The sequence below is a fragment of the Chiloscyllium plagiosum genome, unplaced genomic scaffold (genome assembly GCF_037043375.1).
Source record: "Chiloscyllium plagiosum isolate Xiang-an unplaced genomic scaffold, Cpla_swu_hap1 HiC_scaffold_2, whole genome shotgun sequence".
NCBI lineage: Eukaryota > Metazoa > Chordata > Chondrichthyes > Orectolobiformes > Hemiscylliidae > Chiloscyllium > Chiloscyllium plagiosum.
The window spans coordinates 16262598-16276784 of NW_028270140.1; positions in this window are offsets into that span (position 1 = coordinate 16262598).

Genomic DNA, 14187 nt, shown 5'->3' on the forward strand with positions numbered 1-14187 from the left:
AGCATACTCCACAATATACTTATTCTCCACAACCACCTGATGAAGGAGCGGCACTCCGAAAGCTAGTGCTTCCAATTAAACCTGTTGGACTATAACCTGTTGTTGTGAGATTTTTAACTTTGCACACCCCAGTCCAACATCGGCATCTCCAAATCATAACATTACATTCAGCTCCATATTATTGTCTTTGCTCTTGTATTCAGTGCGTTGACTAATAAAGGCAAGTATACTGTATGACTTTTCAATCATTTTATCATGGTTAGCTGGATTCAAGGATCCACGTCAAAATTAGACAAAACATTTTATTCAGCATTTCCAACTTTCAAAAGGATGATACAACTTATAATTGAAGAACAGACAGTCCTCCAAAGGATGGACCAGAACAGGTAGCTAAGCTTGATTGACAGAAATGACAATTCTTGTAACGTTGAATTCAACATTCAACGTTCACCATTGTGAAAATTCTTGGTGTTCAGCATGGACATCCTGAAGGACAAAACGATTCAGTAAAATTGGACAGTCAACAATCGAGAGCAGCGACCTCTGGAGAACTCAATCCAATGAAAATATGTTAAAGTTAGTCTCCAAACGAGTTGTCACCTTGACCTCAAGCCTCATCAGACTTTCCAATAAATTTACAAAAACATAAAAGAAATATGTTTGTCTTAGCAAATTGCTTCTGAGTGTGGAAGGTAATGAAACAAACCTCAGATCCCTAATGAACTCTGCAATGAAGGATGGGAAAACCAATTCCTAATAGAAATAAGATTCAAGAGTAGTTAATTATCCATGAAACTCTTTGGGAGGTTCTGCAGCTAAGAAGTATTCCGTATAAAAAACAAATCTCAATCTGTCAAAGTTTCAAGAACAAGAAAACTTAATCGTGTTGATTTGCCTGAAGAATGGCACTGTTGGAGAAAACTGTGCAATGGCTTTTAAAATTATAATTATATTACTTACAGTATGGAAACAAGCCCTTTAGCCCAACAAGTCCACACCGACCCTCCGAAGAGCAACCCACCCAGACCCATCTCCCTACATATACCCCTTCACCTAACACTACGGGCAATTTAGCATGGCCAATTCACCTGACCTGCACATTTTTGAACTGTGGGAGGAAACCCATGCAGACACGGGGAGAATGTGCAAACTTAATTGACTATTTCCTGTTCAGCACTCCCTTGAAATGCTGTGCTCACCAGAAGTGACTAATTGGAGATGACCATTGTCACCTTTGGAGCTGTTGAAAACTGTACAGAAGCTGGGATCTACCCTTTGCTGGAGAGAATGCACTCAGTGCAGTTAACATCTCGAAGCAGAAAGTTTTAGGCTCAGAAACTAACATCACGATGACCACAGATTTGTTCAGCCCTCACCATTGCACAGTTGCAGCAGTATGTGATATCTACAACGTTCAGGTACTCAGCTCCTTCCACTCCATCTCTCAGTTCCACATCTGTTACCATTTAGACAAAGGCAAGAAGCATCTGTTTGAGTTACTAGTTTATTTAATCCTACAAAGTACTCCCTGAGTTACATCTTGCTGGATCTCTTTAGGCTGGAGATAGTTACAACATTCTGCAATTCTGAACCAGACAAAAGAGAGCATCTTAATCCTGAGCATCCAATCTCCTTTTAAATAACTAGTATGGTGATCAAAGCACGGTGCAATTGTTAATGAACTCGTAATTCAAATGCCTGGACTGATGAGTGTTACAATCTCATGATGGAACTTTTATTTTGCTTATATAAAATGCTTGTACCAATGAAAGTGATTGTGAAGATATAATATTGTAAAACTCTAACAATTCATAGTAACATATAGAGTAAAAGAGTCATAGAGATGTACAGCACAGAAACAGACCCTTTGGTCCAACTCATCCATGCTGACCTGATATTCTGAATTAATCTAGATTTACTTGCCAACATTTGGCCCATATCCCTCTAAATACTTCCTACTCATATCGCCGTCCGGACACTTTTTAAATGTTGTAATTGTAATTGAGTTGCTCAATGGGGAGAAAAAATGCTGAGGTCTGTTAAGCTGAGCTTCGACACGCTGGTTGCATGATGTTAACTAATCACAACATTAATCTATAACAATTAGTTCTACAGCAGATCCAAGGAAGCCAGCTGTGGGAACCATCAGAACAAAATTCATAGTTGTCTGCTTAAATATGGGATATTTATCATATATTAAATTACTCACTAATAATTGCCACCAAAAGAAATAATCTGCCATACCCAGTGTGATGATGCTATGGCTTTAAGAGGTGTATATTCCTAGTATTCGTGCTCTCTATCTCTCTCTCTCTCTCCCTCTCTCTCTCAGAGTTTTCTCTTGATATTTTCTTCCTGCTGTGTGAGTTGCATGTGAGACTATCTGTTTTATTGAATTTTCCTTTGTCAAGGGTGTATTTATGGGATGTTGCAATGTTGGAACAATTACTGGTGAGCCATTAAATAATCTATTATTCTGTGAAGTTTTCCAATCGAGTTAATGATTCCAATTTCTTCTTTGTTGTATTTTAACTGTAATGTATTAATATATCTGGTCAGCATGGACGAATTGGACCGAAGAGTCTGTTTCTGTGCGATACATCTCTATGACTTGGTGACTGTAAAGTTTGCTTTGCTTCAAGACTGGGAGTTTGACCAATTGAATTATATCTGGAAAGCAGTGCCTGACGCTCACCCTCAAAATAAGAAAAGGTTAGGGTCTAGGCTATCTTCTGGATTTTTTCAGGGAGTTTGGCCTAGTCCATACCCCCAGTGTGGCCTATATTTAACACCACTTTCAAATTAATATGGCTGACTCTTCCCGACAAAATGACCCAGCAAAACACCCAAGTCTGGCTGTGAAAGGATAATTAATAGCTATTTTAAAAGTGGCCCTACAATGGATTGCCATTTTCCTGCTGCAGCAATGGCAAGAATTTAGAGACAGGTGCAAATTCAGGACCCCTCTGACAATGACACTGCTACTTAAGCTCTAGGCCCAAGGTGTAGTGACCCCCAGATTACCAGTTACCTCTCTCCAATGTTGAAAAATGTGGTGCTGGAAAAACACAGCAGGCCAGGCAGCATCCAAGGAGCAGGAGAATCGACATTTCGGGCATAAGCCCTTCTTCAGGAATGAGGCTGGTGTGCCAAGCGGGCTGAGATAAAGAGTAGGGGAGAGGGAATTTGGGGGAGGGACGCTGGGAGTACGATAGGTGGGAGGAGGTGAGGGTGAGGGTGATAGGCCGGAGAGCGGGTGGGGTGGAGAGGTCGGGAAGAAGATTGCTGGTCAAGAGGGTGGTGCTGAATCCGGGGATTGGGACTGAGTTAAGGTGGGGGAGGGGAAATGAGGAAGCTGGAGAGATCTATGTTCATCCCGTGTGGTTGGAGGGTTCCGAGGCGGAAGATGAGGCGCTCTTCCTCCAGGCGTCGTGTGGTCAGCGTCTGGCGATGGAGGAGGTCAAGTACCTGCATGTCCCTGGCGGAGTGGGAGGGGGAGTTAAAGTGTTCAGCCACGGAGCAGTTGGGTTGGTTGGTGCGGGTGTCCCAAAGGTGTTCCCTGAAACATTCGGCAAGTAGGTGGCCTGTCTCCCCAATGTAGAGGAGACCACATCGGGTGCAATGGATACAGTAAATGATGTGTGTGGAGGTGCAGGTGAATTTGTGACGGATATGGAAGGATCCATTGGGGCCTTGTAGGGAGGTGAGGGGGGAGGTGTGGGCGCAAGTTTTGCACTTCTTGCGGTTGCAGGGGAAGGTGCCGGGAGTGGAGGTTGGGTTGGTGGGGGGTGTGGACCTGACGAGGGAGTCGCGGAGGGAGTGGTCTCTCCAGAACACTGATAGGGGAGGGGAGGGAAATATATCCCTGGTGGTGAGGTCTGTTTGGAGGTGGCGGAAATGATACGATGTATCTGGAGGTTGGTGGGGTGGAAGGTGAGGACCAGTGGGGTTCTGTCCTGGTGGCGATTGGAGGGGTGGGGTTCAAGGGCGGGAATGCGGGAAGTGGAGGAGATGCAGTGGAGAGCATCGTCGAAAGCGTCAGAAGGGAAATTGTGGTCTTTGAAGAAGGAGGCCATCTGGGTTGTACGGTATTGGAATTGGTCCTCCTGGGAGCAGATGCGGTGGAGGCGAAGGAATTGGGAATATGGGATGGCATTTTTACAGGGGACAGGGTGGGAGGAGGTGTAATCTAGGTAGCTGTGGAAGTCGGTCAGTTTGTAGTAAATGTCTTTGTTGAGTCGGTCGCCCGATATAGAAATACTGAGGTCTAGGAAGGGGAGGGAGGAGTCTGAGACGGTCCAGGTAAATTTGAGGTCAGGGTGGAAGGTGTTAGTAAAGTGGATGAACTGTTCAACCTCCTCGTGGGAGCACGAGGTAGCGCCAATACAATCATCGATGTAGCGGAGGAAAAGGTGGGGGGTGGTGCCAGTGTAGCTGCGGAAGATGGACTGTTCCACATATCCGACGAAGAGGCAGGCATAGCTGGGGCCCATGCGGGTGCCCATGGCTACTCCTTTGGTTTGGAGGAAGTGGGAGGAATGGAAGGAGAAATTGTTAAGAGTGAGGACCAGTTCAGTCAGTTGAAGGATGGTGTCAGTGTAAGGGTACTGGTTGGGTCGGCGGGAGAGGAAGAAGCGGAGTGCTTGGAGGCCTTCGTGATGGGGAATGGAGGTGTACAGGGACTGGATGTCCATGGTGAAGATAAGGCATTGGGGGCCGGAGAAGTGAAAATCATGGAGGAGGTGGAGGGTGTGGGTGGTGTCCCGACCGTAGGTGGGGAGTTCTTGGACTAAGGGGGACAGGACAGTATCAAGGTATGCAGAGACGAGTTCGGTGGGGCAGGAGCAGGCTGAGACAATGGGTCAGCCGGGGCAGTCAGGTTTGTGGATTTTGGGCAGGAGGTAGAAACGGGCGGTGCTGGGATGTGGGACTATGAGGTTGGAGGCAGTGGTTGGGAGATCCCCTGAGGTTATGGATGGTTTGGGAGGTGATGATTTGGTGGTGGGGTGTGGGGTCATGGTCAAGGGGGCAGTAGGAGGAGGTGTCCGCGAGTTGGCGTCTAGCTCCAGCGGTGTAAAGATCGGTGCGCAAAACTACAACTGCGCCTCCCTTGTCTGCTGGTTTGATAGAGAGGTTGGGGTTGGAGCGGAGGGAATGGAGGGCTACGCATTGCGAGGGTGAGAGATTGGAGTGGGTAAGAGGGGTGGACAGGTTGAGGCGGTCAACGTCGCGGCGGCAGTTTGATATGAAGAGATCGAGGGCGGGTAAGAGGCCAGCACGGGGTGTCCAGGTTGGTGGGGTGTGTTGGAGGCAGGAGAAGGGGTTGTCAGAGGGTGGGCGAGAGTCCTGGTTGAAGACGTAGGCGCGGAGGCGAAGGCAGCGGAAGAAATGCTCGATGACTAGCCGCTTGTCGAACTTATTGATCTGGGAGCGTAGGGGGATGAAGGTGAGGCCTCTGCTGAGGACTGATCGTTCATCCTCAGAGAGGGGAGGTCTGGAGGGATGGTGAAATTATGGCAGGGCTGGGAGGTAGGACCTGGTGTGGGGCTGGAGCTGGGAATGGGGGCGGAGTTAGGCATGGAGACGGAGTTGGTCGTGGGGGTGGAGTTGGTCGTGGGGGCGGAGATCAACACGGGGGCTGAGATCGACGCGGGAGTGGCGTAGCATTTGGTGTGGTCCTTGAGCAGGTGAGTGACGTCACTGGGGGCGGAAGTGGCTGCGGCGGCAGCAGCTCCGGGGCTGGAAATGGCGCGCTGGGCAGAAACGGCGCTGGTCCCGGTAGCCGTAGATCCCGCGGCGGCCGCGTATCTGTTGGCGATGGTCTTCCTGGCGATCGTGGAGGCGGTTGTCTGGTTGGTGATCGTGGAGGCTACATGGTCAGTGGTGGCTGTTGTCCGTTTCTACCTCCTGCCCAAATTCCACAAACCTGACTGCCCCGGCCGACCCATTGTCTCAGCCTGCTCCTGCCCCACCGAACTCATCTCCGCATACCTTGATACTGTCCTGTCCCCTTAGTCCAAGAACTCCCCACCTACATTCGGGACACCACCCACGCCCTCCACCTCCTCCATGATTTTCACTTCTCCGGCCCCCAATGCCTTATCTTCACCATGGACATCCAGTCCCTGTACACCTCCATTCCCCATCACGAAGGCCTCCAAGCCCTCCGCTTCTTCCTCTCCCGCCGACCCAACCAGTACCCTTACACTGACACCGTCCTTCAACTGACTGAACTGGTCCTCACTCTTAACAACTTCTCTTTCCAATCCTCCCATTTCCTCCAAACCAAAGGAGTAGCCATGGGCACCCGCATGGACCCCAGCTATGCCAGTCTCTTCGTCGGATATGTGGAACAGTCCATCTTCCGCAGCTACACTGGCACCACCCCCCACCTTTTCCTCCACTACATCGATGATTGTATTGGCGCAACCTCTTGCTCCCACGATGAGATTGAACAGTTCATCCACTTTACTAACACCTTCCACCCCGACCTCAAATTTACCTGGACCGTCTCAGACTCCTCCCTCCCCTTCCTGGACCTCTCCATTTCTATCTCGGGCGACTGACTCAACACAGACATTTACTACAAACCGACCGACTCCCATAGCTACCTAGATTACACCCCCTCCCCCTGTAAAAGCACTATCCCATATTCCCAATTCCTTCGCTTCCGCTGCATCTGCTCCCAGGAGGACCAATTCCACTACCGAACAGCCCAAATTGCTTCCTTATTCAAAGACCGCAATTTCCTCTCTGACGCTTTCGACGATGCTCTCCACCGCATCTCCTCCACTTCCTGCACCTCTGCCCTTGAACCCCACCCCTCCAATCGCCACCAGGACAGAACCCCACTGATCCTCACCTACCACCCCACCAACCTCCAGATACATCATATCATCCTCCGTCATTTCCGCCACCTCGAAACAGACCCCACCACCAGGGATATATTTTCCTCCCCACCTCTATCAGCGTTCCGGAGAGACCACTCCCTCGTCAGGTCCACACCCCCCACCAACCCAACCTCCACTCCCGGCACCTTCCCCTGCAACCGCAAGAAGTGCAAAACTTGCGCCCACACCTCCCTCCTCACCTCCCTCCAATGCCCCAATGGATCCTTCCATATCCATCACAAATTCACCTGCACCTCCACACACATCATTTACTGTATCCATTGCACCTGATGTGGTCTCCTCTATATTGGGGAGACAGGCTGCCTACTTGGTGAACATTTCAGGGAACACCTTTGGGACACCCGCACCAACCAACCCAACCGTCCCTTGGCTGAACACTTTAACTCCCCCTCCCACTCTGCCAAGGACATGCAGGTCCTTGGCCTCCTCCATCGCCAGACCCTGACCACACGGCGCCTGGAGGAAGAGCGCCTCATCTTCCGCCTAGGAACCCTCCAACCACACGGGATGAACGTAGATTTCTCCAGCTTCCTCATTTCCCCACCCCCACCTTAACTCAGTCCCAACCCCCGGATTCAGCACCGCCCTCTTGACCTGCAATCTTCTTCCCGACCTCTCCGCCCCCACCCCCTCTCTGGCCTATCACCCTCACCTCCTTCCACCTATCGTATTCCCAGTGCCCCTCCCCCAAATTTCACTCCCCCCTACCCTTTATCTCAGCCCGCTTGGCACACCAGCCTCATTCCTGAAGAAGGGCTTATGCCCGAAATGTCGATTCTGCTGCTCTTCAGATGCTGCCTGGCCTGCTGTACTTTTCCAGCACCACATTTTTCAACTCTGGTCTCCAGCATCTGCAGTCCTCACTTTTTCCCTTTTTTTTACCTCTCTCCCATGGGAGAGCAGTTCTGTGGTACCTTCAGGACTGTGGTGACTTTATTGGGCATGGGAGATTGGAATAATGTGTGTAGATATATGCAGTACACAGATAATAATTTCACACTTCATTTTTATAACAATACAATGTCAGTTACTTTATTAGAGTATGTGTAACCCCTCCCTCTGCAATATTCGGCCTAAAATTTGTTCATTCTGCTGATGTCAAGTTATATTCAAGTTTCCATCAAAATGTCAGACGCAGATTTTCAAAAATGAATGATCAAAGCCCTTTGTTCCAATCTAAAGGTGATATCTCCAATAGGATTGTACTTTCTTGAGACTGAGGCAGCTGGGTCTTTTTCCCTGGAACGTAGGAGGTTGAGGGGTGACCTTACAGAGGTTTATAAACTCATGTGGGGCATGGATAAGGTGAATGGCAAATGTCTTTTCCTTAGGTGGGGAATTTCAAGGCTAGGAGGCATTTTTTAAGGTGAGAGGAGAAAGATTTAAATGAGACAGGAAGGACAACTTTTTTTTAAACACAGAGAGATTCGTGTGTGTAATAGCTTGCAGAAGAAGTGGTGATGTGTGTACAATTATGATGTTTAAAAGACAATTGGATAAGTACATGAATAAGAAATGTTTGGATGGATATGGACCAAGCAAATGCAGGTGGGACTAGGTTAGTTTGGGATTATAGTCGGCTTGGACTGAAGGTCTGTTTCTGCGCTGTGTGACTCTATGGGTCTACTGCACTGAAGTGTCAATCTGGGCGACTCTCTGGACTGAGTCATGCTCTGGTGTTGCAGTAAAGTCACAGAACTAGGAATGTAGAATGCCTTGTTAATGATCTGGGAACATGGGTAAAAATCCCACCATGACAGATACTGAAAGCTTAATTTGATAAAAAGCTAACTTAACGGTGATCCATGTAACTGCTGCTGATTGTCAGAAAAAAAACTCATCTGGTTCATTATTGTCTTTTACAGAAGGAAATTTGATATGGTGAACTGGCCCACACGTGACTGCCCTAGGCAGCACTGCCCAAATCCCATCAATGGATAACAAAAATGAGTGACACATCTATTTTAATCTTTAAAAATGAAATCAAGAATGAAGATAAAGTTTTAACCATTCAAACATCAGGCATGTTTGGCAACTTGTAGTTGGTAAATTATTCAAATTGCAATGTGCCTTAAGTTGATTCCATAAAAATATATTCAAACAATCTGAAAATGCAAAGTAGAACTCAATATACATGTGGTATTTTAAAAACAAAATTGCCCTAAAACCTAGAAAACTGGCCTTTGTTTTCTGTGGTGTTTAAAACAATTGCCATAATTCAAAGAGAAATTGTTAGTGAACTGCATGAAGCTTGTGCATAATGTTTTAAAAGTTAGATTCTGTTCAGCAGTGAATCATTTCATGATCAATAGACAATCATAAAAAAATCAAGGAGACATGGATGTTTTGTATTTCTGTCTTAGACTCTTTGTTTTAAAACTATATTTGCTTTGTGGCCTGACAATGGACAATAGAGTGGTAAAAACAATGACTGCAGATGCTGGAAACCAGATTCTGGATCAGTGGTGCTGGAAGAGCACAGCAATTCAGGCAGCATCCGAGGACAGGCAAAATCGACGTTTCGGGCAAAAGCCCTTCATCAGGAATAAAGGCAGAGAGCCTGAAGCATGGAGAGATAAGCTAGAGGAGGGTGGGGGTGGGGAGAGAGTAGCATAGAGTACAATAGGTAGGTGGGGAAGGAGATGAAGGTGATAGGTCAGGGAAGAGAGGGTGGAGTGGATAGGTGGAAAAGGAGCTGGGCAGGTCGGACAAGTCCGGACAGGTCGAGTTACTGGAGGTTAGAAACTAGGATGAGGTGGGGGAAGGGGAAATGAGGAAACTGTTGAAATCCACATTGATGCCCTGGGGTTGAAGTGTTCCGAGGCGGAAGATGAGGCGTTCTTCCTCCAGGCGTCTGGTGGTGAGGGAGCGGCGGTGGAGGAGGCCCAGCACCTCCATATCCTTGGCAGAGTGGGAGGGGGAGTTGAAATGTTGAGCCACTGGGCGATTTGGTTGATTTATGCGGGTGTCTCTGAGATGTTCCCTAAAGCGCTCTGCTAGGAGGCGTCCAGTCTCCCCAATGTAGAGGAGACCGCATCGGGAGCAACGGATACAATAGATGATATTAGTGGATGTGCAGGTAAAACTTTGATGGATGTGGAAGGCTCCTTTAGGGCCTTGGATGGAGGTGAGGGAGGAGGTGTGGGCACAGGTTTTACAGTTCCTGCGGTGGCAGGGGAAAGTGCCAGGATGGGAGGGTGGGTCGTAGGGGGGCGTGGACCTGACCAGGTAGTCACGGAGGGAACGGTCTTTGCGGAAGGCGGAGAGGGGTGGGGAGGGAAATATATCCCTGGTGGTGGGGTCTGTTTGGAGGTGGCGGAAATGTCGGCGGATGATTTGGTTTATGCGAAGGTTGGTAGGGTGGAAGGTGAGCACCAGGGGCATTCTGTCCTTGTTGCGGTTGGAGGGGTTGGGTCTGAGGGCGGAGGTGCGGGATGTGGATGAGATGCGTTGGAGGGCATCTTTAACCACGTGGGAAGGGAAATTGCGGTCTCTAAAGAAGGAGGTCATCTGGTGTGTTCTATGGTGGAACCGCTCCTCCTGGGAGCAGATACGGCGGAGGCGGAGGAATTGGGAATACGGGATGGCATTTTTGCAAGAGGTAGGGTGGGAAGAGGTGTAATCCAGGTAGCTGTGGGAATCGGTGGGTTTGTAGAAAATGTCAGTGTCAAGTCGGTCGTCACTGATGGAGATGGAGAGGTCCAGGAAGGGGAGGGAGGTGTCAGAGATGGTCCAGGTAAATTTAAGGTCAGGGTGGAATGTGTTGGTGAAGTTGATGAATTGCTCAACCTCCTCGCGGGAGCACGAGGTGGCGCCAATGCAGTCATCAATGTAGCGGAGGAAGAGGTGGGGAGTGGTGCCGGTGTAATTACGGAAGATCAACTGCTCTACGTAGCCAACAAAGAGACAGGCATAGCTGGGGCCCATAAAATGCAGGCCACTGTTTACACTTCATTAGTGCAACGTTTATATTTCTGACTCAAAGTTATGTGTAATAAACAAAAAAAATTTGATTGGTACCAGTCGATGACGCAGAGCTGACACTCATTCTTGTATGTCTTGCCATTTGTTTCACACACTGGCTGGGATGGGACTTTACATTCAGGAAACATCTCAATGTATTTCATGCAGTCTGGCTGGAATAGAGAAGGTAACCACTAATGTCTGTTTAAAGCCAAAGTACACATAATCAACATGTAGTGGAAAGTGAAACATAGGAGTCTTACCTTCCTCTCTCCTTAATAGGAGAATACTTCTGCTACTGAATAAATACACAAAATTGTATTAGTTATTTATAAAAGATTGTTCAAACTTTTCACTTGCACTTTTAAAGATATTTAGCATGTTCAAGACACTCTGAAGCAATATTACATAAGCTGGTATTTCCTGCTAAAGATTTTAGAAACAATTTGAACTAATAGAGTACCTGAAACACTTTTTAATCCATGGGTATTTTTGTAGTTGCTGCTCTAATGTGGGAAAGTAACCAATTTACATATGGCAAGGTCCCATGAACAGAAATATAAGAACCACCAGGTAACCAGCGTTTTTAAATGATGAGATCTGATTGTCCAGTGTTGGTCTGGGGAGAACTTCCCTGCTCTTCTCAAAAACAAAACCACAGGATCTTTTATGTTCACAGGGGAGATTGGGACTGGACTTAATATAAGCATATTACCCAGACTTCTGTTACCCATCCAGCATGGAGCTAAAGAGCAACAGGTAAAACCAATGGACCATTCAGTCAAGTTTTCATTTGCGAGTATATACCACACATATATAGGGACACTAACAGCAAATGCGAAATACCATGCCCTCCAGAAAAAAAATTTCTGTGCAAATTCTTCATGTTAGCATAGCTGATCCCAGAATGTAAAAGGCACTCTGATAATATTGACATACTGGTAGTTCAGGGATAATGTGATTTGGCTATAACGTTGCTGAAGAATTAGTGACCGGTTTTTTTGAGAACACTTACCTGTGGGTGCAATAGCGCGATTCCAGCGGGGATTGGATCACACACTTCGTTCTGAGTATGCCCCGAAATCTTCACGCCATTCTGCACATGTGCCAATATCAGTTGCTGACACAGCAGCTCTGTTAGATGTACTGTATAGACAGCAGCTTCCTTACATTTTTTTAAATGTACTGCATTAACTTTACTTTTATTTCATTAATAAATATGGTTTCAACCTTCATTCAGGCTGTGCTACACTTTGTGTTAAACTTTTGGGTGATTTTTGAGTGATCATGAGTCATACTATTTGCCGATCTACACCTGTTTAGGTCCCATTATGTTTACGAAGAGGTTTTCTACTAAGTGAGGTTTTGCTGGATTACAACTATGGCATAATAGGAGGTCTACCTGTACTGCCTTTGAGATGCACTCAGGAAACTGGCACACTGAGGTATGGTCTACACATGAGAAGTTAATGCTTGCACTGGGTCAGATATCCCATGCATTGGCATCCTCTGTCTTAAATATTGATATAGATTTTCAGGTGGATACCCAAATCCTTTTGTATTGTTGAACCAGTTGGACCTTCTATCATTAGTTTACTAGTATGCACAATTCTATACATTATTACCATCCACAAAGTAACAAATCCATCCAAAGGTCAACCAGGCATAGGCTAGGATAAATGCTGGCCTGGCCAGCAGTTCCCACTTCCCATTAATGAATTAAGAAAAGAAAATTACAACATCAAAGATTTCAGCCTGTAACATTGATCAATCAGAGCCAAACAGAGCAAATTCAGCAATTTACCTCATGGAGATGATAATCAGCTGCACCAGCTCAAAACGATCACCATCAGCGAGGGGCCTAAACACGCCCAGCATGCCCTGAGAAAGGTCTGCATTGTTCTAGTCATTCCAATGCAAACTGGGATCCTACAATAATGTAATCTTCAAAGGCAAACAAGTGGTAACTCCATGAGCTCTACATCAAGGTGTGCTAGAGAATACACATCTGGGTCAAATGGGTGCATTAAAAATCCAAGACAATAGCACATGAATTTATATATTGGTCCAGTATTGATCATCTAATCAAATCATGTGTACAATGTCAATTCCATCAATTTCGATATGAGAACTTCTCCTTCCACACAAGATTCTCTCTGAGCTGTGTTGCAAGTTTCCAACTGATACTCTCCACGTCAATGGCTATAATTGCATTCTGGTGACTGACTACTTCACCAAATTCCATTTTGTATAACAAATCAAATATACTATTAAGGCAACTGACACACTGACCATCATATTCTGTATGCTGTTTCTACCTCAACAAATTGTGTTCAACAGTGCTGTACCCTTCCAAGGCATGCACAGAAAGTGGGGATTCTCCTTTTCAGTACTTCAGTTGAATGGTTCCACAGAATACATTATTTTTATTATGAAATCCATGATCATTAAATGTAAAGCAATTTGCTAAAATTTTCAGAAAGCTTTGTTAAAGGTATGTGCTAATCCTCTAGTTTAGTCACTGTCCATGATGACGTTTTCCATCGGGATCTAATTTGTTAACATCCAGAAATTAGCTTTTTTTTTAATTGTCAAGTCCTGAAGAAATAAATAATATATCTGAACTAGATATCATTAGTCACTCATCACACAGGATAACAACTTGGATACTAAAACTATCATGCTGGACAACAACCACCCATCTGTGATAAAATTACATACATTGCTCTGTGATGACATTGGGCACCACAGGTGAAGTGACACCGCCAAGTCATGACAACCGTATAAGGACCAGATCTGATCATGTTGCACCACCCAAAGTTTATCTACATAGAGTCATACAGCACAGAAACAGACCCTTTGGTACAAGTCCATGCCGACCATAATCCCAAACTAAACTAGCCTAACTTGCTTGTGCTTGGCCCACATCCTTCCAATCATTTCTATGTACTTATCCAAATATATTTTAAATCTTGTGACTGCACCCATATCCACCTCTTCCTTTGGAAGTTCATTGTACATATAAACCACTGTGTAAAAAAAGTTGCCCCTCATGCCCTTTTAAATCTTTCTCCTCTCACCGTAAAAATATGCCCCCGGTCTTGAAATCCTCCACCGTAGGTAAAAGACACCTGCTATTCATCTTGTTTAAGCCTCTCATGATTTTATAAACCTCTATAAGGTCACCCCTCAACCACCTCTACTCCTGTGAAAAAAGTCTCAGTCTACCCTCAATTCCCTAAAACCCTCAATTCCCACTATATATAGAGACAACAGTTTATTGATTAGATTACTTACATTGATTAGATTACTT